Source organism: Myotis nattereri, assembly GCF_964212035.1.
Source record: "Myotis nattereri genome assembly, chromosome: 20".
In the NCBI taxonomy this organism is placed as follows: Eukaryota; Metazoa; Chordata; class Mammalia; order Chiroptera; family Vespertilionidae; genus Myotis; species Myotis nattereri.
This window is the reverse complement of record NC_138096.1, coordinates 12875170-12903004: the sequence shown is the minus strand read 5'-3', so window position 1 is coordinate 12903004 and position 27835 is coordinate 12875170.

The following is a 27835-nucleotide window of genomic DNA, read 5'->3' as shown; positions in this document are numbered from 1 at the left end:
TTTCACCAATGTTTTGCACTGACATAAAAGAAGAAATTGTCTGTCTCATACGGGTGGGTTTCCATGTCCATTTGGCCACACGAGGACTTTGCAAGAGGTCACCAGTTCGCATTCTACACTCACCAAGTTTTGACTAAAATGACCTGCATCCTCCCTTTCTCGACAACAGCCTGTGTACATGTTAAAAAAGATTTTATTTTGAGTTTTTATGGTTCATTTTTTTCTTCTTCTAAGTCTTAACTGTGAAAATTACATCACCCCTGAGCAAATTAAAAAAAAAAAAATTGACAGAGATCCAGACAAAATTTACCAAGTACCAGGCACTGTTCGAAGAACATTATATAACTCTTCTATCCTCTTAACAACCCTATGAGATAGGTACTGCTACTACCCATGTTTTACAAAAGAGGAAAATGAGGCATAGAGAGGTTACAGAAACTTGCCATGATCACACAACTATTAAAGAAGAAAGCTATACTTGTCACCATCCTGCTGTCTGTCCCTTCGTGTCAAAGATGGTCACTAAAATTATCACTATTGAAACACACAGATGGACTAATACTGAATTCTTCACGTCTACCCCAAACTTCCAACTCTGTATTTTTACCTGTTCTACATGGTCAAATACATTGGAATAACTATCCACCTTCATCTATCCCATGTAACAACATATTAAGGTAACTAGCAGAGGAAAGATTCAAGTATTCAAGAATGGTTTTGTTGGCACACGTGCCCATTTTGCTGTGGTTTCTGTATTAAAAAAAAAAAAAAAGATTCCAAAGAAATCTAAGGAAACTTGGTACCAGAGAAAAATACAGTTGAATTGCAGCTCTACTCTTTCCCAGCTGCAAGGCCTTGGCGAATGGACTTGACCTTCTGAGCTTCTTCCATTTTTCTTTTGTACAGTGGATGCAATAACGCTTAGCTTAGAGAGTTGTAGCAATGATAGGAAATAACACATGTACGATGCCTACTACAGTGCCTGACTCATGAGAGGTGATTCACACATGTTCATTCTATCCTGACCAACTTCCAGAGTTCTCAGGATTGGCAGTTACTACAGTTCATCATGCCCAAGTAAGTTCATCTTAAATACATTCTAGCACATGTTTTTTTCTCTGAATAGCTCTTCAACGATGGTGTTTGTTTCTAACACATTAAAGTTGTGAGTCACTGGGTAAAACAATAATTAGAAAATAAGAAAATTAAGCTTCAACGTTTAAAACGAAGTTGTATGAGTAGAAGTTTTTGCAACAAAATTTTAGGAAAGAAAGGCTGAGGGAACGGAAAGCAGGTTCTTAAAACTAGATTTTTATTTTCTGTTGAAAAGGAGAGAATTGGGCTGTGTCTAGGAGGCTGTGGTTTTTTTCACCACCGTGTTATGACCCTATAATATAGCAGGTGTGTTGTGGGGAGTGTGGGAAGTGGCATAAAGCTTTTTCTCATTCAAAAATCCTAATTTCTATAAACATTGAAAAACTTGGAATGTGGAAGTCAAAATGACACCATTTAAAAATCTGTGTATTTGAACAGAGAATCAGATAGATAATTAGTATCATTATTATTTGCAACAGAGGTATGAAAACCACGTGATTTAAGTGTTGGAAAAGAAAATCCAAGCCAACAACGCATTGTAGATAAAAATAATTTCACAATATTTATTATTACTAATTTGGACAATGCAAAACATCATTAACAATCACTAATTGCGGTGCTATTTTATTTCAGGGGATATGAAAGTATGTGCAAAGCCTTTGTAAATTCAATCTGTGACCTTTGGTCCTGGTAATCCTATTTTTCCTACAAGATCTTAAGTTCCTCAGCCGTGTCTTTTCGACCCTTCAGAGTAGGAAGCTGTCACCATCTGAGGGACCACTAAGCATTACATCATGTTATCTGTGTATTTCAGCTGCCTTGAAAGATGCTTTGTGATTCTTGATTGATGAATCCGATGAAAGCTTTGAAATGCTATGACAAGGAGGGAGGGCACTTGGAATGACTTGTTCACCATTGTTTTTTGAGTGCTCAGTAAGTATTTGGTAAAAAATGGTGTAGTGTTACTGTTTCTTTCCTTTGGTCGCCTGAAATAGCTCAACATCCTATATAATAAAAGGCTAATGTGCAAATAGACCGAACGGCAGAACAACCAAGCAACCAATCAAAGTGTAATATGCTAATGATATGCTAAGACTGCTGAACCGCTCGCTATGACGTGCACTGACCACCAGGGGGCAGATGCTCCAACTGATAGATTAGCTTGCTGCTGAAGTCTGGCTGATCAGAACTGAGCAAGATGGGCTGGACACCCTGGAGCCCTCCTACGGTCCCTCCCCAGCCCGATCATGCACTGGTGGGGTCCCTCAGCTTGCCCTGCGCCCACTTGCAATTCAGGACCCCTTGTGGGATGTCAGAGAGCTGGTTTTAGCCTGATCCTGCAGGCCACTCCCCTTGGGAGGGTGCCAGATGCAGGGCTCAAGGCTGGTGAGTGCTGCTGTGGCAGTGTGAGCCTCTCCTGATTGGTACTGATCGGGCACAAGCCTGTGGCAGGCACAGTGGGGCCAGGATGAGCGGGAATGGCAGGTAGGAGCTGCAGGCAGCATTGGACTGCGGGTTTTGGCCCAATCCCTGCAACCCATCCAGAGGAACCCCACCCATGCACGAATTTGTGCACCGGACCTCTAGTCATTACATAACCAAGAATGCCTAGCCTACCAGGAAACTCAGAGCCAACCTCTAAGCTCAGGTGGGATAACTTTTCTCAATGGGATTTCTTGACCTGATCTTCCCCCTCTTCTTGGCTATCGCTATGATTTTCTTTATTCTTTTATTAATGGCTTGGGACATTATTGTACTTATGCTTTTATTAAAATTTGCTGAAATCACCTCCCTTTTTCAAAAGGTGCCCATAGTTTCTAAGTAATGAAATAGTACCTAACATAGAGGAGCCTAGGAGACAATTGTTTCGCTCAGGTCATTGTACGTATTCATTCCCTTTCTTCCTTTTTTTGAAAGTGTTGGTTTTCGGGACACTTACGCAAGACCCGTGTCGCACGATGCATTTCTCTCGCTGACTGGACACATTTACATCCGGTGGGTTTTGCCTGCATCTGTAGCCCGGATCTTTCAGGAATGCTATTGGCTATTTAAATGAATTCTTTGTGAATACATGGAGATATGCTTCTATTTTCATTTTCTGGAGATGCAAGTCATTGTTCAGGAGGTTGCATTGTAGCCTGCGGTGAGTTATAGACTCATCACAAATAGCAGCAATTGCATGAAGGGAAAATCTCCAAATGAACAGGTAGCAAATGCTGAAATCATAAATTAAAAGATAAGAAGCAGCCAGGGTAGTCATCAAAACTGCTTTCCTCCCACCAAAACCCTAACCTATGTCCGAAGGAGGAGTCCCTCTGATAGAGCCTTGAAGCTTTCTAGAGGAACAGCCCCTGCATCTAACAAGGCACCGATTTCTAAACAGCTTAATTGAATTCAAGAGAAGATTATTCACTTGGCAGGAAGTTGTGTGCCTGTGATGGGGGTGGAAGTTGTTGATCGCGGAGCAGCCAGACTCGGGCACAGTTAGCTACCGCTGTCAATTTAATTAGTGGTATAGATTCTGTGTCAAATAGATTCTGTGTCAATCTTCCAGTATTGGGTGTTAGAAGAAGTATCAGTCATCCTTGATCTCCTTGGTTGAGTGCATACGTTGCCTCTCTGCGTGTCAAAGACACCATGTCTCTTCCTCTCCCATCCATTCACTCACTCAACAGGGAGCGCCCCGATAGCTACGAATGGGGAGACGGGCTGACTCAGAACCTTACAGGCCGCACAGATGGACCCAAAGATCTCCTGACTTTGCATCCAAAGAGATTTCCTTGCCCTCGTCGGTTTGGCTCACTGGATAGAGCATCGGCCTGGGGATTGAAGGGTCCCAGGTTCGATTCCTGTCAAGGGCAGGTACCTTGGTTGCAGGCACATCCCCAGTAGGGGGTGTGCAGGAGGCAGCTGATCGATGTTTCTCTCTCATCGATGTTTCTAACTCTCTATCCCTCTCCCTTCCTAGCTGTAAAAAAATCAATAAAATATATATTTTTTTAAAAAAAGAGATTTCCTTTACGGTTTCACCGATAATTCGGGGTTTTATTTGGAAAATGTGTATAGAACAACTTAGTAAAATGTTAATATCAGTCGGCATCCTAGGATCAAAAAAACACACATTATTTTATCCTCTGGTTTGTGGCATTTAACATTAGGCTTCCTCAGACTCAGAGATACAGAGGACAGACTGATGGTTGCCAGAGAGGGATGGGGATGGCCGGCGGGGTGAAAAAGGAAAAGGGATGGAGAAGTACAAATTGGTAGTTACAACTAAGTCCTGGGGATGTAAGGACAGTATCAGGAATAGAGTCAGTGGTGCCAGGTGGGTACTAGAAATATCGGGGGTGGGAGGTGGGGACAGGGGACACTTTGTAAGGCCTGTGGTGGTCTAACCACTACGCTGAACACAGAATAATATTGAGTGTAAACTGTAATTTGAAAACACGTTTTTAAATTTAAAAAAATGAAATCATGTTTCCTGACCTGCTTTGAGCTACATTTTCCCAGGTGGCTTTTAACACAGCAGAAGTAGAACTGGGGCTATCCCAGCACAGGGAGGGGGCAATAGCCGGTCTGATCTGGTTGGAAGTGGTGAGGTAGGCACAGCTCCCTAGCCCCGAACCCCCAGCTGTCTTTTCACCACTGCCCTATTACAACCGAGGGTCCAAGAGGCTGAGGTTGCCTCATGAGCTCCCGTTTAAATAAGAAATCTATAGGACAAGACTGGGATAGGGGCCCCTGGGGGTGGGGGGAAGAAACCTGGGAAGGGGGGAGCCAGAGGAGCTAGAAGGGGGACCAGGGTGTATGCAGCATCCAACACCTGGTCTATTGTAGGTCCTCTCCTCCAGAGACGTGCAGAGAGGGGGACAAGGAAAGTATGTGGTTCCCCCTTTCTGTGGCAGAAGAGCTGCCCACCCTGACTCTGCTGAGCTGCTGGGTGGTGCCAGTACCTCCTGCGTGGGAACCTCTGGAACCTGCTATTGCACAAGCATCACCCACGTGAGCACCAGCTCGAAGAATGAACCTTCTTGAGCCATCTTGTCTCCAGGGCCAGGCTTCTGTGTGGGGAGTGGATTAGCGAAGAATGGATTAGAAGGAGGCTGATGAATGTGCCTCAAAACCACAGAGACGGCTCTTGGTAAGAGGGAATAAATGTTTGATTAGGTATGGACTTGAGCCTCTCTGATCTCCCAGCAAGCCCAAGTGAAAACCTTGTAGCCCCTAACGGCTCTCCCAAAGGGAGCTACCATCGCCTCTTATGTTCCCGGAAAATAATGTTATCACTGCTCTCTAGGGTGGAGCCCAATCAAAGCTTTTGCTCCATAATTTTAGCGACTTCAAGCAGACAATTGTTCTTACCTAAAATGAGCGTCACTAACAGGAACATCTTTGTAGATAGCCACTGCTGAGAGTAATTTGCTTCAAAATGGAAGCTGCAATTGATAGGCCAATCTATGTACTTAACCCACTCTAGAAATGTCATGGTTATGCTTTTAAAAGAATGTCTTATATGGGAGAATTTCTTATATGTGAGGATGCATAACATTAGCCATGTACATTCAAGTTTTTCAGTGTTTAAAACGATAGGCAATGGCATCTAAAAGTGATTTATGCGGTAATGTGACTTCTTCAAACAGGATATTCTGGTCATCTACTTCTTCATAACGAACCACCCATTAGTGGCCTAAAACATTCTATATAATAAAAGGCTAATATGCAAATCGAATGGCAGAATGACCAGTTGCTATGATGGGCAGTGATCACCAGGGGACAGACACTTAACACAGGAGCTGCCCCCTGGTGGTCAGTTCGCTCCCACAGGGGGAGCGCTGCTCAGCCAGAAGCCAGGCTCATGGCTAGTGAGTGCAAGCAGACCACAGCAGTGCTAAGGATGTCCAACTGCTGGCTTAGGCCTACTCCCCTAAGCCATCAGTCGGACATCCCCGAGGGGTCCTGGGCTGGGAGAGGGCACAGGCGGGCTGAGGGACCCCCCCCCCACCACCACCACCACCAGTGCATAATATCATGCACTGGGCCTCTAGTAACAATAATAATTTATTGCTGCTGTTGTTATTGTCTCATATGGGATTGGGGTGTTCACCCAGCTCAGGCAGGCAGTTCTCACTTAGGGTCTCTCAATCGACTACTATCAGACTCTGGAGTCATCCCAAAGGCTTCCTCCCTCATCCGTCCCGTAGTGGATGCTGGCCATCAGCTGGTGGATGAAGCACCTTTTTGTTCTGATACTTTGACCTCTGGTGCCTTGCTGGCTCTGGGGGCTGCCCCGCCCAGGGCTAGCCAATTCCTAGAGCTATAAACACCCTCCTACACAAGCCAACCGATCCAGAGCCCACACCTGAACACCTCCCTCACGGCTCTCTCACTCGAGGCCCCTTTCCACCTGCCCTAAGCGCCCGGGTCAGGCAGCAGACAACTGGAGACAAGTCCTACATCCAGGACCCATCAGAACCACTAGCCAACCCTAAGCTGCCTACCCCGCCTCATGCTTCTTCCCGGGGGAACCACAATAGAGGCCTTTGCCCGGGTTTCCCCCTCACTCCCTCTGCCTCCTGATAGACTCTGGGACTCCCCTGGGTGGTCCTCCTACTTGTGGGGATCTGTGCATAGAAAACCTCTTCTTCATGAGTCACCTTCATGTCTGCATGTCTTACCACACCTTATTAAAACGAATCCTGGGCACATTTTATTTTTTATTGATTAATTGATTGGTTTTTATTTATTGATAAAAATTTATTGATTGATTTAGAGAAAAGAAGGAGAAGGAGAAGAAGAAAGAGAACTAGATAGAGGAGGAGGAGGAGGAGGAGGAGGAGGAGGAGGAGGAGGAGAAGAAGAAGAAGAAGAAGAAGAAGAAGAAGAAGAAGAAGAAGAGGAGGAGGAAGAAGAAGAAGAAAGATTCATTCATTCATTGGTTGACTCTTACAAGTGCCCTGACTGGGGATTGAACCCACAACCTTGGCATATTGGGACGGTGCTCTAACCCACTAAGCTACCCAGCCAGGACAATCCTGGGCACCCCAGAAGAGAGACAGGTGGCTGGAAGCAGCATTGCCCTTCTAGCCTCGCTTCAGAACTCTCTCTTGGTTACATTCTCTTTGTTGGAAGCTTGTCAGTCAGGCCAGCCCATCTTCAAGGGAAGGGAGTTAGACTCCACCTCTCCGTGGGAAGCCTGCCAAGGAATTGGCAGCCATGTTTTAAAACCACCACACATGGATTTTATTCATGATCTATTCACGGGCCCTTAAATAACGAATGGGCTCGGTCTGAGGAGGAGAGTTTTGCTCAGCTCGGCTGTTTCTGCACGTTGCAGGTTCAGTTCTCCACGTGCTGTTTTCATCACCCGCCTTCACTATGTCACTGTGGCGATGTACGTAGTCAAACACTTGTACCTCTTTTAAGATTTTATCCTTCTTTACGTTGCTCTCTTTAATGCCTTAAATAGTGCTCAATTATTTAAAATAATTCAAAATTATTTTAAGTTCAAATTTGAAATTTATGTTCGTCTCCCTGTCAAGACACTTGCTTAACATAATTTGGAGAAAAGTATTTGCTTAGAGAACTGTTGGCCAAAGGTAAAAGCAAAAATAAACGAACATTTAACAATCAATCATGGGTTTAAGATATTTTTCTGTTTATTTAAAATAACAATAACCCCTTCTGCATCTTTTCTTATATGTACACAGGACGCTTCTGTCCCTAATTTTTTAAAAAATATATTTTTATTGATTTCAGAGAGAATGGGAGAGGGTGAGAGAAATAGAAACCATCAATGATGAGAGAGACTCATTGATTGGATGCCTCCTGCATGCCCCCGACTGGGGATCAAGCCCACAACCCTGGCATGTGCCCTTGACTGGAATCAAACCCGGGACACTTCAGTCTGCAGGCCGATGCTCTATCCACTGTGCCAAACCAACGAGGGCCTGCCCCTCATTTTAAAGAAGCTATAAATTACAGAGAAATTCAGAGTAAATGACACTACATTCTACTTTGCATTAAAATTCTTTGTGTCTTATTGTTTCTGCTACTCAAAGCCCCCAATAGGCAGGGACTATTATTACTTATTATTGTGTCTTTTATAGTGTTCAATCAAGAGCCTTGCACAAACCATTGTCATTAGTACATACTGTTGGATCTATGTGTATCTATCCTACCCCAATGTAATCATTACTTAATACTCTTCTGTCTCCCTAACTAGACTGTTCAATATGACTTCAAATACCCCATCCCTCGCACTTAGAATGCACGCAACAACTGTTTTTGAATGAGATGGTGGATGAACAAACTCCTGTTGGATGGACGAATGGATGGAACGAACATCAATTTGTAATGCTAACCAAAACCAGAATAAATTTCAATGTACTCAGGTTTACTCTTCAGGTCTTCCTTTCAGGCAGCCTTTAACCTGATTCAATAGCTATCCATTTAATTACCTGTTAATTAATTAACCCACTTTAATGAGCTAATCCAATTGATTAATTGAATGTTTAGAAGGTCTGGATGTGTTCAGACCTGTTTTTGTTTACAGTGACTAAGAGGACAGGGAACGAGCCGTGGTGACCTTGACTGGGGCGGGGGTGGGTGTGGGGGGCCAGGGGAGAACTACAGCCTCGCGAAGCTCTGCGTTATACCTGCCCGTGTGCTTGTCCCACTCCTGTGAGTCAACAGCTGCTGGTCTGTGGGCCCCACTATGGCTACAGAGCTCGCTGCGTCCGTGTTGTTTGTCTTCCAAACAGCAGCAGCAGAATGCCTTGGGAAGAGGTCAGGGGCCACTCTGAGGAGGAGGAAATGGATGTGAAATGCCTGAGGAGGTGGAGAGAGAAGCCAGAGAGCTGAGCGATCTGGGAAGACGGGGGAGATGCCAGGAATGAGACCGAGTCCCCGGCAGCCGCCCCCCCACACTGGCATCTCGCTGGGCCTCGGTCCTTCATTAGGAAAATCTGGGGGCTGAACCGCTTGCTTGTTGAAGTTGCTTCCAGCTCTAAATGATCTTGGTTCTATGTGACGCCCCAGCAAACAAACAATGGCGTCTCCTTAGGCATAGCTTCCTCTAAAATAACCCGGAGGAGCATGAAGGCTGTTTCCAGCTCAATGTTTTAGAGCTACCAGAGCATAAGCCATCCTGTAAGCTCGGGGACATTGTCTGGACGCCACAGCAAAGCGAGTCGCAGCTGTGTGTGAGCCAGGGAGTGTGCAAGGGCCCAAGTAACCAGGGCCCAGCCAGGGCAGCTCAGGGGTTGAGCATCGACCTAAGAACCAAGAGGTCACAGTTCGATTCCTCGTCAGGGCACATGCCTAGGTTGCAGGCTCAGACCTACTGGGGCCCTGCAGGAGGCACCTGATCAATGGACACCTCTCATTACTGATGTTTCTATCTCTCTCCCTCCCTCTCCTTTCCTCTCTGAAATCAATATACATATTTTTTTTAAAAAAAGTACAAGAAAGCTTCATGGGCAGGTCCTTCGTATTTGACCTATTACCCTTGACCCTGAGACAGCACCACTCCCAACACCATCCCACTCAGGATCTGCTTGCCTCTAGGCTACGTTAGATACAAGTATTCCCAATGCACGTTTTCTTCATTCACTCATTGCTTCTCCTAATTTCTTTAAAAAAAAATGAAGGCTTATCTGCTCCCACGGAATGCACTCCATCCCACTGGCTTCTTTACCTGTCTGTTCTTCACCCTCCAGGGTGACACGAGCACAGGTTTTGTGGTTGTGTCTTTAAACTATCTTACAGTCCCAGGAAGGGAAGCGTGGTCAACAGAGTCAGAGAGAGAAAGAAACATGGTTAACACTGAAGCTGCTTTTTGAGGGGGTAGGGGTGTGTGTGGGGGGGTAAGTTGTGGGAGGGGGGGTCACTGATGAGCCCCAAATGAGAACCTTAAGTGCCATTTGCCTGGGAAAGGGAGACAGATGTTTCATTATTTTCATTTGGAGACGCCGTCACTCCTCCGCCGTGTCACCATCCGAGAGGGCCAGTGCGGAGGAGACAGCTGTGCGTGACCGCTCCTGTGACCCCCAGCAGCGCCCAGGGAAGGAAACTGCACTGGGATTTTTATTTTTCTCTTAATTGAGAGGCCCTGGCTTTTAGGATAAAGATATTAAGCAATCACTTATTTCTACATGGAACACACCTCCCGTGCCTCTTGTTCCAACTCGTATCCTTTACCCCGTTGCCCTTGGTGGGTGGAAACTCTGTAAGAAGCCGAAAACCAAGCCGGGAAAATGGGCAACGTCAGGGTCAAAGGTACACTCGACCTCCTTTTAGTCTATTTTGAAACAAACGTCATTGTTTTTTCATGGACTAAAGGCCCAGCTAGTCTACGCTGAGGTTTCGCTGCCTGTGAGCATCTCCGGGCCTGGGCGATGACTTGGAGGTTTCCTTGTCCAGTGAGAACGTGAGCATCACTTCCCAGGGTCACTCAAGCCCACCCCCAAGTGTAGGCCTGAGCACCAGGGGTCGGGGAAGGGCTGCATTCCTGTGTGCACTGGGCAGGATTTCCTGCAAAAAGGTCAAGAAAACATACCCATTCCCCCATTGTCTTCGCTGAAATGGTAGAAAGCCCGTGTGTCCGACTGGAGACCCCGTTAGTCACCGCCATGGCAACTAGGGACGGTGGGCAGGTCACGCGTTGGCCCTGACAGCCACCTTCACCACAAGGGCGAACGAGAATGCAAGGTGTTAGTGAACCTGCCTCTTGGCTCCCCACGGCCCACTCCCCTCCCATCATCTCGTTGGCAAAGTGGGAAAACTGCCGCTGGAACCGAATGGACGCAACAAAATATGAACCAAGGGGCTGGAAGGGCGGTTGGGTTTGTTAGCGCTCTTGCTTAATAGTATCTTTCATGACATAACTCCTTAAGACCAGGGGTTCTCAACCTTCCTAATGCCGCGACCCTTTAATACAGATCCTCATGTTGTGGTGACCCCCAATTTCATTGTTACAAATTGAACCTAATGAAAGCATAGTGATGAATCACAAAAGCAATATGTAATTATACATGTGTTTTCCGATGGTCTGAGGTGACCCCTATGAAAGGGTCGTTCGACCCCCAAAGGGGTCTCGACCCACAGGTTGAGAACCGCTGCCTTAAGACTAACACAAAAGCGTATTGGTGTGTAGGAAAAGGGGCAGAAGGTCAGAAATGGTCTGTGAATCTTGAAGTGACAGTCTCAAGGCCTTGCTTATAAGAAATAACGTTATTTATTTACTTATTTATTTATTATTTTTTAATCCTCACCCGCGGTTATTTTTCCATTGATTTTTAGAGAGAGTGGAAGACAGAGAGAAAGAAGAGAGAAATTCTGATCAGATGTGAGCGAAACACATTGATGGGTTGCTTATTGCATGCACCCTGACCAGAGCCCAGGTCGGGGAGGAGCCTGCAACCGAGGTACGTGCCCTTGACCGGAATCGAACCGGGACCCTTCGGTCCGCAGGCTGACGCTCTATCCACTGAGCCAAACTGGCCAGGGCAGAAATAAAGTTCTAAAGGGGTAAGTCCTGATGCAATGTGGGAAGATGGCTCAATGATCTCGATGTGGGCTGTCAGTCCCGAGTTTGGTATAACGTCTAACACTGAGTTGGCAACAATAGAAATAATAGAAGCAGAGAGCAGAAACTCTTGGAGGTGACTTTCGAGGTCAGCAGATCTGAAGCTCTGCCCCCCCACGACCTGGGGCTTGCTTCCTGTACTGCGGGCATCTGTCAGCTGGGTCCCGATGATCCAACCACTGTCTTCCTACGCCCACAGTGCCCTTTAAGCAGCATGCCCTTCTGTGACTTTGCTGCATTTGTCTGTGGCTATTTGGAGATGGAAATCCACAGTGAACACACTGGGGCCATTTGCTAGGTCAGTGGTTCCCAGAATGGCTCCATTAGGAAGTTCCATCCTAAGGACTTCTTTCCTCATCTCTCAGCGTAACTCATTCGCGATGGTCCTGAGTGTACAGTAGAGGTCAATGCCAACCAGAATACTGAAGACGGAGAGGCTTATGACAAGGCAGTAAGTGTATAGGAAAATGCTCTCAGTCGGGTTGCGTGTTGCTTTTCTGACAAAGGACCTGCCTGGCTGTTAGCAAGAGTTAATGCTGATAAATCTATCAGACAAACAAACAAGAACAACGGAACGGAAAGTGAGAATAGGTCACGGGTGTAGGGCAGTGATGGCGAACCTTTTGAGCTCGGCATGTCAGCATTTTGAAAAACCCTAACTTAACTCTGGTGCCGTGTCACATATAGAAATTTTTTAATCTTTGCAACCATAGTAAAACAAAGACTTATATTTTTGATATTTATTTTATATATTTAAATGCCATTTAACAAAGAAAAATCAACCAAAAAAATGAGTGTCATAGGTTCGCCATCACTGGTGTAGGGCCTAGTTTCCTGGGTCGGAGAGGAAGATAAACCACCTGCCACGCAATCGCTAATGGGACATGGTGACCCTCTTCTCCTTTCGATCAATAAAGTCCCTGGAAGGAAACGACGAGAAACATTAAGACATAGCGTTTTGGAAAAACCCAAAAGGTCAGCAGTAAAGTTAACTCCATTCCGGAGAGCTGTCCGTTCCTTCTATTAGGATGGGGAAAAGTGAATGTTTTATTCTCGTGCACATTTTCAGAAATGCTGCTTAAAGCAGCCAGGGATAAATTGACCCTGAATAATTTTACACACACACACACACACACACACACACACACACTCACACACACACACACACACTCGGAGTGGTGTCCTGGAATGATGACTAGAATATAAAGCTCGATCCCCATTCTTGACAAGTTCAAGGTAAGGTCTCCAGTCGACATCTCCACAAGCTCAGGCAAATTAAACAGGATGAGGAGCACCCAGTTTAATGTATTCTGCCTAAGACACTGTTCCAGGTTCTGTTTTTTTCCTACCAGGAAGTTACATAAAGAAACTGGCATTCTCATTATTTAAGAAACACACACAAAATTTATATAATACAGCAGCTCAGGAAGCATAACTGCCTAAAGATAAAAAAAAAAAAAAAGATAGGATTCTCTTTATATAAAGTACAAAACAGTCAAAGCTAAACTATGCTGTTAGAAGTCAGGACAGTAATTAGCCGTGTTTGGAGGGTGGGAGGTAGCGATTCTAAGGGGATGCGGGTGCTGGTAGCATTCTAGTTGTTGTTTTACTAATAAATGTGGGTGATGGGTACATGAGCACATTCCGCTGTAATAATGTAAACTTAGGCATGCTTTTTGTATGTATCTTAAACTTCAGTTCCATTTTATTTAATCATCCAAAGGTGACCTAGACCTCGGTACAGAAATTCCGGGGTTGGGTCTACATTATGGAGAGAGTGAACTTGAAGCAGGGATTCGGTCAATGGGGAGGATTTGAATCAGTGGAGCCCACTTAGTCTTGGAACCCAGGGTAATTCCCCAGACACAGCAGGCTCTCAATAAATAACTGTTAACTTAGTGAATGAATGAGTGAGTGAATGAATGAAATATGCACATCTTCCAGATCAGACAACCAGGTAGCATGTTCTAAGCCTACCTCACAGCAACCATGTAAGTCAACTTACTGCTGTGATGCCATTTTTATAAAGCTCAAGACCTCCCACGACATGCTGGTGTGCACGCATGTACGTGTAAACAAATACAGGTACGCAATCTTCCACGTTGAGCTAATTTCTGTTTGGGGGGTTCATGCATGATGTAAACTAGATAGACTCCCAGCAGACTCTCCAGACATCTACAGGTACATCCCCGAGTGTGAACTCCCCGGGCAGGGGCCCTGTTTTTCCGTCTTTAACTACTAAGACCCAGCACAGAGACTGGTACTCAACGGATGCTCGGTGAATTTCTGCTGAATGGATGAGTGAACCTAAGCTAACTGTCCAGGCTGATTTCATGACGAGGTCTCACTCCACCTCTTTTGTGGGCTCAGTACCCATAGGCAACGCTAATATCTCTTTTTCAGTGCTTCGGGGTGGAGAGTGAAGGTCAGGGAGAAATACCAGCTGATGGTTTGAGTCTGAGCTTTAGACGGTATCTGCCTTGATGTAGCCATCCCAAGCCCAGGTCTGGTCCTTATTTTGTAGGTCAAGAAAGTTGATTCTTTTATATTAGTTCCCTAGGAGGCCAAGTCTCTAGAAAATGACTCATCATAATCAAACACATTGAAACATTAATTTTAATCAAGTATTATATGGAAACATGTTTACTCTTAAGATGAGAGAACACTGAACATCATGTTATTAGCCCTTGTTATTTCCAGTCCAAAAGATTTCTTGAGAAATTGCATTAGCACGAGAAGGTTGCTTGTTGAATACAGTCAGAGTAAAGGAAACTGGCTGATCTTGTTGAGCATATTAGTTACATTTTATTGAGCACCTACTAGAGTCAGGCACTGTGATGGGTTCTAGTTAGTTTCATAGGTTATCTCATTCAACTTCATTTAATCCTCATAGTAATCTTGTAAAATTACTGTTCTCCTGTTTACAAGGAGGTAGTTAATGCTCAGAGGGGTTGGTTGATATTCCTAGCATCATTTTTCATCAAAGTACTAGAGGCCCAGTGCACGAATTCATGCAAGGGTGGGGTCCCTCGGCCTGGCCTGTGATCGGGGCCAATTGGGGCCAGCCAGCGGGGCAGGGACCACGGGAGGTTGGCCAGCTGCGGGAGGTTGGCTGTGGGAGCGCACTGACCACCAGGGGGCAGCTCCTGTGTTGAGCGTCTGCCCCCTGGTGGTCAGTGTGCATCATATCTACCAGCTGGTCATAATGGTTGCTTAGGCTTTTATATATATAGATAATTGACATATAACCTTATGTTACTTTCAATTGAACAACATAATGATTCAATATTTGTATGCACTACCAAATGATCACCAGAATTACCATCCCTCACCACACGGAGTTAAAAAAGGATGTGTTTTCTTGTGATGAGATTTTGTAAGGTTTACTTTCTTAGCACTTTCAAATGTGCCACACAGTATTATTTACTATACTCACCACGCTGTCCATTATATCCCCAGGACTTGTTCATCTTATAATTAGGAGTTTGTACCTTCTGAACCCCTTCACCCTCTTCACTGCCCTCTCCTCTCTGGAAATCACCAATCTGTTCTCTGTATCTGTGAACTTGGTTCTACTTTTCTTTGTTTTGTTTGGTTTGTGTTTGTTTTGTGTTTTGGATTCCACATATAAGTGAAATCGCATCGTATTTGTCTTTCTCTGTCTGATTTATTTCACTTGGCATAATGTCCTCAAGGCCCATCTATGTTGTTGCAAATGACAAGACTCCATTCTTTTTTGTGGCTGAAAGGTGTTCCATTCATTCATCGATGGACACATAGATTGTTTCCATGTCTTGGCAATTTTAAATAATGCTGCAGTGACTCTGCGTGTGTATTCATATTTTCGAGTTCGTGTTTTTATTTTCTTCGGGTAAATATCCACAAGTGAAATTCCTAGATTATATGGTAATTTTAAAAAAATTATTTTTTGAGGAACTTCCATACTGTTTTTCACAGTGGCTGTACTAGTTTACATTCCAATGAAGGGGAACACATACCAATTTCCATCATGCTGTATGGTCCTTTTAATGTACCATTGAATTACGGTTTGCTAAGTTTTTGTCAAAGATGTCTGCATCTATGCGAAATCAGAGATATTGGCCTAGAATTTTCTTTTCTTGTGTTTGTCCTTGTCTGGTTTTGGTGTGAGGGTAATGCTGGCCTCGTAAAATGAGTTTGGAAGTGTGTCCTCCTCTTACATTTTTTGGGAAGAGTTTGAGAAGGATTAATATCAATTCTTCCTTTAGGTAAACTTTCCAGTTCTCAGAGAAGTACTTCTGTAGGTTGAAGTCCATCTTACCGTATGTCTTTGAAGGAAGAGAACCTGTGGTGGGGTGGTCAGCCTTTAAGAGGGTCTTCCGTGAGTCTCTGTGCAGCCACCTCCTACAATAAGTAAAGGTGATTCAACTGTCTAGTGACACGGCATCATGGGAATTTCCTCTGTCTGCTTTGATGCTGCCCGATGTGCCTGCCCTCTGTTTGGGACAAAAATCTGCTTAAGCCTGGCCGGCGTGGCTCAGTGGTTGAGTGTCAACCTATGAACCAGGAGGTCACGGTTCGATTCCTGATCAGGGCACTGCCCGGGTTGTGGGCTTGATCCACAGTAGGGGGCGTTGAAAAGGCAGCTAATCCATGATTCTCTCTCATCATTGATGTTTCTATCTCTTTCTCCTTCTCCCTTCCTCTCTGAAATCAATAAAAATACATATATATTTTAAAATCTGCTTAAAAAGAGTCCCTGAAAGACTCAGGGTCAGGATTTGATAAGCCTACTTTTTGTGTGTGTGTAAAACATAAACACATTTTGTCTCAGTCTGAGGAAAAGAACTTTTAATCTTCCTCCCAGACTGAAAGGAATTTAGATATATTCACGCTTTGCATTTCGTTTTTCTTTATTAATTAGTGGGGACCTCTGCACGAACACAGGATCATTAATTTATGATCAGTGTGAGTCTTTCCCACCTCTAGCTTCCCTGATGAAAGAGAATGAAACAAAAAAGGAGCCGTTTGATCAAGACTCCTCCCACCGGTTTAAAAGATGGCCCTTGAATAACATTAAAGATATTGGTTTTGCTGTTCTCTGCCTCGCTTGTTGTGAGATGAACATGTTAACCACAAACAGAGGCACTCGATTCAGATTGTGTATCATTACTTGGTAAGTGACGAACCTGTTGCCGTTCTCTAGAAATTCTAAATAAAGCCAAATATCAGTAATGCCAACCCAAAGGGTATCATTTCTTGAAACTAAAATCACAGCTTCCTCTGAGGGACCATCAGGAAACACGATTGAAATGATGAATAGATGCTAGATGTACTCAGTTTGGGCACATCCTCACCCCTCACCCTTCCATGTCCACTTTCTTCTCTGTCTGAGTCTGGACCTTGGCGAGTTTTTCTGATACAATGTCCTGGAGGCAGCCAGAGTCATTAGCCAACTAGAACCCTTAGACACGAAAAGAAGCATGTGCCTGGCCAGAGGCTCAGTGGTTGAGCATTGGCCTTGAACCAGGAGGTCACGGATCGATTCCTAGTCAGGGCACAGGCCCCGACTTTGCAGGCTCGATCCCTATTGTGGGGCGTGCAGGAGGTAGCCGATCGATGATTCTCTCTTAACATTATGATTTCTATCTCCTTTTCCCTCTCCCTTACTCTCTGAAGTCAAAAAAATATTTTAAAAAACAAAAAGAAGCATGTGCCACAAATGTATTAGTCTCCCATGACTGCTGTAACAAGTTACCAAAAACTCAGCACTTTAAAACACCTGTCATCTTACTGCTCTGGAGAAGTGAAGTCTGACCCAGATCTCACGGGGTTAAAATAGTGGTGCCCATAGGGCTTCATGCCTTCCTGGAGGCTGTAGTGGACAGTCCATTTCCTCGCCTTTTTTTGTTTGTTTGTTTCTAGAGGCTGTGATATTCCTTGATTTATGACCCCTTTTTCCATTTTCAAAGCCAGCAACAGGGAGCTAAAGCCCACATTGCATCGGTCTGACCCTTCTGCAGTCCCATCTCCCTCCAACTCCTCGGCCTCCCTCTCCCACATGTAGGGGCTCTTGTGACGACATTGGACCTCCTGGGTAATCCAGGGTACCCTTCCCGTTTCCGATCCCTTCACGTGATCACCCCTGCAGAGTCGTTTCTGCTGTGCAAGGTAACTAACTTATTCTGAGTTTCCGGGATGAGGACTTGGGCATCTTTCAGGGCCATTATTCTGCCTACAACGAGAATTCTTAGCATCTCTAAAAATAACTTCCCCACAGTCATCTAGGCTGCAGTGCACTCTTCCTCCTGAAAACTGGGTTTTCAAGTTACAAGAAGCAAATGAAGTCCCCAGATCAGCACCCACTAAACTATCCTATAGGCCGACCGGGCAGCCCCAGCAGGGCACGTGCTCCCTTTGCAGTGACCTGGCCTCTGACCTGACCGTGAAAAGGGGGTGCACAGCACTGCCTAGGGAGAGACCGCACAGTCCAAATGGTGCTATTGTTGCTGTTCGTGAGATTCTACCGTAGTGTCAAGCCATGGTTCTATGTACTGTTATATTTAGAACATTTTATTTTGTAAGAATACTAGAGGCCCAGTGCATGAAATTCATGCACTCGGGGGGGGGGGGGGGAATCCCTCAGCCTGGCCTGCACCCTCTTGCAGTCCAGGAGCCCTCGGGGGATGTCCGACTGATGGCTTAGGCCCCCAAAGCCATCAGTAGGACATCCTTATTGCTGCTTCGGAGGTGGGAGGGGCTCCCACCACTGCCGCTGCACTTGTCAGCTGTGAGCCCAGCTTCTGGCTGAGCGGCACTCCCCCTGTGGGAGCGCACTGACCACCAGGGGGCAGCTCCTGTGTTGAGCATCTGCCCCTTGGTTGTCAGTGCACGTCATAGTGACCCGTTCTGCTGTTTGGTTGGTTTGCATATCAGCCTTTTATTATATAGGATTGGACCCATAGGGAAGAAATGTATGTCTTGAACGAAACAGGGAGGGCAGCCATGATGCTTTTCCACTGGCTTTATTCTGGTCTCTCTCCCCAGGAGGCAGACACATCTTGGATGCATGTTTGGGTTATGTTCACCATTTCCTTCCCAATAGTCATTACTTATGAACTTGAGTAAGCAATGCATTTCCATCCTGGCCAGGTAGCTCAGTTGGTGAGAGCATCGTTCCAATACACCAGTGATGGCGAACCTTTTGAGCTCCGCTTGTCAGCATTTTGAAAAACCCTAACTTAACTCTGGTGCCGTGTCACATATAGAAATTTTTTGATCTTTGCAACCATAGTAAAACAAAGATTTATATTTTTGATATTTATTTTATATGTTTAAATGCCATTTAACAAAGAAAAATCAACCAAAAAGATGAGTTTGTATGTCACCTCTGACATGCGTGTCATAGGTTCGCCATCACTGCAATACACCAAGGCTATGGGTTTGATTCCCCATTAGGGCACATGCAAGAATCAACCAATGAATGCATCAATAAGTGGGACAACAAATCAATGCCTCTCTCTCCCTTCTCACTCTAAAATGAATCAACAAAAGACAGTCCTCTCTTAAAAAAAGAAAAAGCAATGCATTTCTCAACCATGCACTTTTCTACTAATACTTATAACATGTTTTCAGATGCAAGTCCATAAGATTACTTGCACGATGCACAACTGGTATTTTATAAACTCGGAACGGTTGCATAAGGCTGAGAGGATGGCGTGTGCTAATAACTGAATATCTATGAAGCATTCCGTTTTGATCAGGTTCAGAAAAATAACTGAAATAGCGACACTCGCACAGGACACATGTTTAACCATCAAAACTTTCTGTCAAGCACACGTCCCACATGGGAGCGGAGTGCACCTGAGCGTGCCACCTGGAATTCCGAACACGAAACAAGATGAAAGTGTCCATGTGGGCTTCTCAGATCGAGGCGAGGCCGACGCGAGTAAAGGAAGATTTATTTCTCCGCTGGGCACATGGCACAGATTTCCTTTTGATGGTGAGCTGTTTCCAACACTTAGACGGAGGCTGGCGCTGCCAGCCCCGCCCTCATCATCAGCGCGCTCGCCGTGCCTGGGAGGACGGACGGCGGACATGTGCGGCCCACATTTCCATCCCTATCAAAGTGTCTCGGTGAAGGAGAAGGGAAGACAGAGTGAGTTTTGTGTGTGTGTTTTTTTCAGATCCTACAGGTGGTTTCAGTTACTCAATCTGTTTGTCTAATTGCTCCAGTGTTACCTACACAACGTTGAGAGCAGATATTCTTTTGCGAGGCCCTTAATCGGCTTCTGGATGTGGCCTCTCTAGCATAGGCCGGGATAAGCCTGTGCCTCTCTTACCTTTGCCATTCAGTCTAAGAAGTGATTTGACAAGCACAGCATTAAAAAAAAAAAAAAAAAAAAAAAAAAAAAGTGGCCGGGGGCTGCCACCAGCTGTTGCTAAGAAAACATCTGTAGCGCTGTGCTGCCTGCATCGAGCTCCCTCCTCTCACTTCCTATCCTGTGGTGTCGGCAGTAATTGGGAGGGGGTTACCGGGGCATGTCTCTCTCGGGGGAGACAATGAGAATATTAATATTAATGCCATAGCTGCTCCTTCAGATGGAAATGGATAAGATGAAATGATTTAAAGAAGGTTTGATCAATCATTCCATTCCTTGGCAAGAAAATGAGGCCTTTGCATTTAAGAAAGAACATCTGGATAGAATCACAGTGGTTAAAGGAATTGGGTGGTTGGTTGGCAACCAAAAATTCACCTTCTTGATAGAGTTAGATTCCTGCTCCCCCCCCCCCCCGGCCCCCCCCCCCCCGCCCCCACTTGAGACTTCTGGCCCTGCTGGGGGCAACAGCAAAACTTTGAAATGCTTTACTTGAAAAGATGGGCTTGCATTTCAGCACTCTCCCCGTGACCTCCTGCTCACTGATTTATTACAGGGTCTGCGGAGGCATCTGGAGTCGCCGGTCAGCCTGTCTGAGGCTGAAGCCGGGGCGGCCACCCCGGGAGGCCTTCTGACTCGGTGACCGCACATCTGGCCCGTGAGCTCTTTCTGTTCCCACGACAGCTGCAGACCTGTCGGCGATCTCGGGAGCCTGTGGACAGTTAGCCAAACCCTTCAAAGTCTGGCAGAGTCAAGAGGTGGCTGCGGGCTGGTGACCAGGGCACCGGCAAGACGGTGGCACCAAGGAGCCCGCCCATGGCAGATAGACACGGGTTTCTGAAGACATTAAGGAGCTCAAGGTCTGGCCCCTGGGTGCACAATGCGGCCTTGTGTCGGGAACAGAAATGCGTGGCCTGGGGGCGGGGGCGGGGCCCGCTGCTCCTTTCACTGTTCTCTCTCTGAATAGGGATGACCTGCACTGGGACATCAGTGACCTGCGTCCCCTCTGCCAGATGCCACGCAGCCACCAGCGGCCTTTCCTGTGACGTTCCTGCCACCCCTCCGCTCCTCCAGCTTTGGGAGTCCCAGCGGGGGGGGGGGGGGGGGTACAGAGCCGGGTGGGGCTCATCAGGGCAAAATAAATGAATTTGGAGGATTACAGGGAGACAAAGGCACCAGCTCCAGTCAGAACGCAGAGGAGGTAGGTCTTTAGAGAGCGTCTTGCAACCTAGTATGAGTTTTAAAGGTGATAGGCCCATCCTAACAGGTTCACCCCATCTTCCCACAGAGCTCTCACTCACACGGGACTCATTCCCTCAATCCCCATATTTATTTGTAATACTTGAATTGTACACTCTCCAATGGCTACTTTTTAAAAAATGTATTTTTATTGAGTTCAGAGAGGAAGGGAGAGGGAGAGAGAGAGAGAACCATCAATGATGAGAGAGAATCCTTAATTGGCTGCCTCCACGCTCCCTACTGGGGATCGAGCCTGCAATCCAGGCATGTGCCCTTGACTGGAATCGAACCCAGGACCTTTCAGTTTGAAGGCCCATGCTCTATCCACTGAGCCAAACCAGCCAGGCCTCCATTGCTACTTTTAATACAATGAGGCTCATTCTGGAATCCCTGGCGGAACAACCGGTAATGACTCTGTTGGTTACAATGCCCCTACCTGCTATCTCTCTCTTTTCTTTCCTCTTATTCCTTACCTTATGTGATTCTTTAATGTTCTATTCTTGCAAATGAATATAAATCTATTCTTCACCCCTGAGAGCACAGCGCCTAACAAAATAGTGTACGTATGACCTAAAGCTGAAGGCTGACCTTTGACCCAGCGGTAAAATACTGGCCAAGTTCCATTTCATGAGATGATGATTGATTCAATGAACTATTGTTCCACTTTGGACCACAAGCAGGTGAGATACTTCAAAGTCCTTCATGGAGGCATGTCCACGTGGTTTCTAAAGAAACTCTATTCTACTCTTTAGTACATTATGTTATTGCTATGGAAACAGCAGTATTTTAAAGAAGAACACTGGAACTTTCCAAATACAGTATTTATTCTTCTTGTACCAGCAAAATAATGTGCTTTGCCTAAGAACTTGTTAGGTGGCCTGCAGCTAAATATAAAGAGACGGATTCTCATCATATGTGAGTCCATGGGAAAAGTTGGAGCCCAGGCTTTTCAAGATACGTTTTAAAATAAACTCAGTATGCCTGGCTGGTGTGGCTCAGTGGTTCAGCATCGACCTATGAACCAGGAGATCACAGTTCTATTCCCTGTCAGGGCATATGCCCGGGTTGCAGGCTCCATCTCCAGTGTGGGGGCGTGCAGGAGGCAGCCGATCCATGGCTCTCTCTCATCATTGATGTTTCTGTCTCTCTCGCTCTCTCCCTTCCGCTCTGAAATCAATAAAAAAATAAACTCAGTGCCAAATTCTAAACGTATTATGGCCTTCGCTGACACTCTTAATATGTTTGGTTTGTTTTCTTAGTTAGAAAGACTATTTATGTTTGAACCTTCGAAACACCCTTTGCAGGAGTATAAGTTGGGATTGCCTTTGGGTACGCAGAGGACCAGGCTCATGTGCTACTTTTGTCTGTTACGTCATCCGTGTGGTCGTAGCCTTCCTGGGCTGTCCTCGTATCTCAGACAGAAGGCCGCGAGCAAAAGCATGAGCCCAGGCCAAAGCTCTCACAACACCAGAGATGAGGAACCAAGTAGGATTGGATGAGGGTTAGCAAAGGGCTGTTCAACTCTACACACAGTATCAACTGATAATACCTTTTCCTGGGTCTTCCCCTCCTCAGATTTTTATCTATTTATTTATTTATTCCCCTCCTTTCCCTGGGTCTTCCCCTCCTCAGATTTTTATTTATTTATTTTTAAAATATATTTTTATTGATTTCAGAGAGGAAGGGAGAGGGAGATAGAAACACCAATGATGAGAGAGAATCATGGATCGGCTGCCTCCTGCACACCCCACACTGGGGACTGAGCCTGCAACCCAGGCAGATGGCCTGATCGGGAAATGAACCATAACCTCCCAGTCCATAGGTTGATGTTCAACCACTGAGCCACGCCGATTTTTTTTTTTTAGAAGAAACCACCATCCTGTTGGCTCCTCTGCTCAGCCGTTCCTCTACATAACCATCATTGGCCCCTTTCCTCATCCATCTCATCAGAGCTTCCAAACCTTCATCCATCTTCTCGTTCTCCACCCTCTGGCTCCTTTGACCCAACAGATGCCAGACCTGTCATGGAACACGAGTGCCCTTGATGGTGGCCTCTCCAGCTCCTTGAGCTCCGCCTGAACCTCTGCGTATGCTTGTTCTTGGCTTGGCCTCACCTTCTTCCTCCACAGCGTCGGTCCCTCCCCTCAGCCCATGCCCCTCACCTGGTGCCGGACACTCTGGCCTTGTTTTCCGCGCCCTCCCTCAACACATCTTCAACATCTTTTCTCGGACAAATGCCCCTGAGCCTCGAAATGACGTCAAGGGTATTTCACACCAAAAAAAATAAACAATCAAGGAAGCAAGTAACAACGAAACAAACGCTTTCTTTGACCTCGAACCTAACACCCGTGCTTCATCCCACCTCTGTATGCTTTCTCTCGTGCCTCCTCCGTCTGGGGTAAGATTCTGCCTATTCCTGAAGACCCAAATCAAATGTATTTTCCTTCCCTGATGCAGAGAGTCACTGCTTTCTTGAGCTTGTGTAGCATCCCGTGCCTCTCTTACCAACGGTGTGCATCCTTTCTGTGCCGTAGTTACGTGTGTGTCTGCTCTCATAACTCCTGGAAGCTGCACAAGGTCAGAATCGGTGTCAGGTGTATCTTTGTCCTCTCAAAAGTGCCCAACATGTGCCTGTACACAGTAGGTACTTAACTTAGTCACCAGAGTTTAGAGAGATTAGGAATTTGAGGCTGGAAGGTCTTAGAAACATGGCCTAAATCACAAAGCTCACCAATGGCAGAGTTGCCACAAATGTTAGCGCTCTTTCAACTCCTGGTACGAGTCTCGTATTCACAAAGAATTTACTGCAACCGAGTCACGATGATACCATTTTGTGGTCTGAAGCCAGTTTCTTTAACTGTCTATTTCCCAAAGGCTTTTCAAACACTTTTGTTTCATGCTGTGCATAGCAGGAGCTAAATAAATGTTCAGGGAGTGAATGAGTAAATGACTTTTGGAGGGTGATAGCCATAAAGCTGAAATTTGTTCAGGGTGGAAATCTGAACTGTTTTGGTGAGACCCCAGTCCGCGTGCACATGGCGGCCCAGCGTGGGCTTTGCCGTGGACTATAGGCTGCTAAGAAAGAGAAGAGTTGCCGGACTGGTGTGGCTCCGTGGTTGAGCGTCGACCTATGAACCAGGAGGTCACGGTTCTATTCCCTGTCAGGGCATATGCCCGGGTTGCAGGCTCCATCTCTAGTGTGGGGGCGTGCAGGAGACAGCCGATCCATGGCTCTCTCTCATCATGGATGTTTCTATCTCTCTCGCTCTCTCCCTTCCGCTCTGAAATCAATATAAATATATTTTAAAAATAAATAAAGAGAAGAGTTGCCCCTCGGCCCAACTGTGGGACTCCATTCTTTCTGTTTGCTACATTTGCATATTTAGGATTTTGACAAGTTAACACGTTTTTAAATTACAATGTTAGTATCATTCGCTTTTCAAATCTGGTTGTCAAATTCTGGTCCTGAAGGTCTGAGATAAAAATAGTACCCATCGTAAGGGGAATATCAGATGATTTACTTCTGCTTCCAAATTTCAAACCGGGGACGCATCCTCCAGTGTGGAGCCGGGAGAGCAAGCAAATCCAGATAATGAAAGAAAACCGGTGAAGGCCATTGTGTGGTCCGCCTTCTGCAAAGCTGGGCGGAATGTGCATTCCCACGTGGGCCCAGTTGGGGGCAGCGCTGCTGGAGAGAATTGGGGCGTTATTTACAGTCACTGACGCTCACCTGGATCTAAGCTTCATTACACTTGACAATGACAGGATTATCCCCAAGCTCTCCTGGCACCACAGGTATTTTCGGGAGATCAAAGTCCCACCCCGGGTAATGAGCACCTTGAACTGAACGTGCTGAGGAATGTACGCTGTTGTGACTCTGATCAGGGCTGGGGAAACCATTCCCTGGAACTCAGAAGAGTCTACAATCTGAAGAGTACAGGACTCTCTTGCACCTTCCAAAAAAAAAAGAAGTTCAAAAGAGTATTTAGCCCTCAGCAGAACTGCCTCACCAAACAGGCTCTAAAGCAGCGGTTCTCAACCTGTGGGTCGCGACCCCTTTGGCGGTCAAACGACCCTTTTTGTGATTAATCACTATGCTTTCATGATGTTCAATTTGTAACAATGAAATTGGGGGTCACAACAACATGAGGAACTGTCTTAAAGGGTCGCGGCATTAGGAAGGTTGAGAACCACTGCTCTAAATAGAGTGATCACGTCAAGGTAACCTTAATGGTATAAAGAAATGATGGAGCATAGGTGTGGGAGCCAAAGGCTGGCTGTATTTGTCTTTCATTCCTCACTGCCAGGCAGGAGCTGCGTTTCTTGTCCGCAGCAAGGAGCTGTAGGATTGAATCTGGAGATGAAAATACATCATCATTGCTCTTGTCGAACGAACAGATTTTCTATAAGAAAGGGACCTATCAGCGTAATTTGGGGGAGGTTTTGGTATGAAGTATCGGTTACAACTCCAGCTCCCAGCTACCTTCCACAATTTGTCTCCCCAAGATGGATCTCTTAATCTCTCATTTATTACAAGACGAAATGTTGGAATGTTACATAGATTGAAATCGTTTGTCAGATCACGAAGTCCTCATCACATTTCTCAGCCTTAATAACACATCTGCTCTTAGAATGTGGTCTCTTGATAATAGCTGTCGGAAAGTGTCTGAATTTAGGGATTATTTGAGACAACAGATTTCCTTCTATTTGGAGTTGAATGAGGCATCTGGTCCCTTGCCGTTAGCCTTGTGTGCTGGTCTCAAGGCGTTCATAAAAGGGCAGATAATTTTGAACACGATGAGAAGGAAAAAAGACCTCCGTTGACAATATGAGATTTGGAAAGAGCAATTAAGAACCTTTAAAGGTAGTACTTTATGTTTAGAAATATCACCCCACAGATCCTTCTCCAATCTGGGGAGAGCACGGTGGCTAGCACGGAAGGAATAATAAAGCACTCCAAAGCCTGTAATTGAGAGAAGACCCGAATGCTAAGTAGAAATTCACAAAACTTAATCTGATTTGACTCAGGACAACCAACAGCACTCTGTGGAAAAGGACAACTGAGACCATTCCAAAGACCATGTGCCAAACTAAACGCCCAATGGCAAGACTAAACCAAAACAGAATTAAAAGATAATAAGTAAAAATTCCCTTCTCTGTTTTACTTCCAAGAGAGAATGTTCCAAAAGATGAAACCATAACAAAACCTGTATGGCACTTCAAGGAGAAACTGTAGACACAGAGAAAGGCAGGTCAAGAGCTCCACATGTTTGCAGGTGTTGGACTTCACACGGGAAGAGACCACAACCGGCTCTCTGGCTGCATTTAATTATAAAAATTACCAGGTGTCGTTGGGCAAGTTCATTTTTAAATGGCGGCTCTGCCCTTTTGTCTCCACATGCACACCCACAAGGATACTCTTTACATTTAGCAAGAAGGAACAGGAAAATTTTAGCTAAGCTTCCTGATATTTGCATATTGTCGTCCCACGAATAGCTGCACAGATGGCATTAATGGACAGATCACAACAATGAGATAACACTTTCGATGATAAAAACCATCTGACATGGACGTATGCATCTATACCAATAATACATACATTGGGTACATGGCATTTTAAATAGAGCTAGGTTCCAAGATTGTATAACAGTAATGAAGCTTACACACGGGGCCCTCCTGAAGAAATGCAGCTGTCCAATCACTTACCGTGTCAGACAACACCGAGCTGTTTGGGAATGACTAAGGGTGCTACGAGGAGCACCTCCCCAGCTGTCTTTTGTTTTTCAAGGTGTCCTTATTCATCGATCGTTCTGTTAACGTCTGACACCAGTGACTGTCCTTCCTTTTGGGAACCTTTCTTGTCTCTGGATTTTCTGAACATTATCATCTCTTGGCATCTCTTCCCCTGAATCCACATTTTCTTCTTCCCCAGAGGGATTCTTAATGGTCCTGGGGAGAATCTGCCTACATGTGGGGTCCCCGGGGTTGTGAAGGGATCCTGGCATTTACTGGGAGGAAGGTACAGGGTGGGGATACGCAGCACAGTTCCCAAAGGACAAGGACTTGTTACGCCAAAATGCAAACAGCACTCGACTGTTGAGAAACACGGAAATCAATCTCTTGACCTCCCAATCATTGTTTCTGGACCCCTACTCTTGAGCACTTTGCTTCAACGGGGGGTCAAATCTCCCATAAACACCCAACCCCCAAGTGTGTCTCTCCGACTTTGCCCTTTCGTGTTACTCCCGGCTCTTCATGCCAGTTGCTGCCAAGATATCCCCATGGGCCGCGCAGGCTAACATCTACCCAGAGGCCTGGCAGATGGCTCATCTCTTCTGCTGCTTCTTTCTCCTTTATCCCCACATCCAAGTGATGGGTTCTGCCAGTTCTCTTTAACTACAACATCTTTCAGAAATGTTTCCTTTTGATTGCCACAACTACCCCTTCGCAGACATCTGCGCATCCTGTTTCTCTCCTAACTGGTCCCCCAAATCAGTTTCTGCCCATCACCATCCATCCCGTACGCTACAGATACAGCATTATTCTATGGGACGCTCTC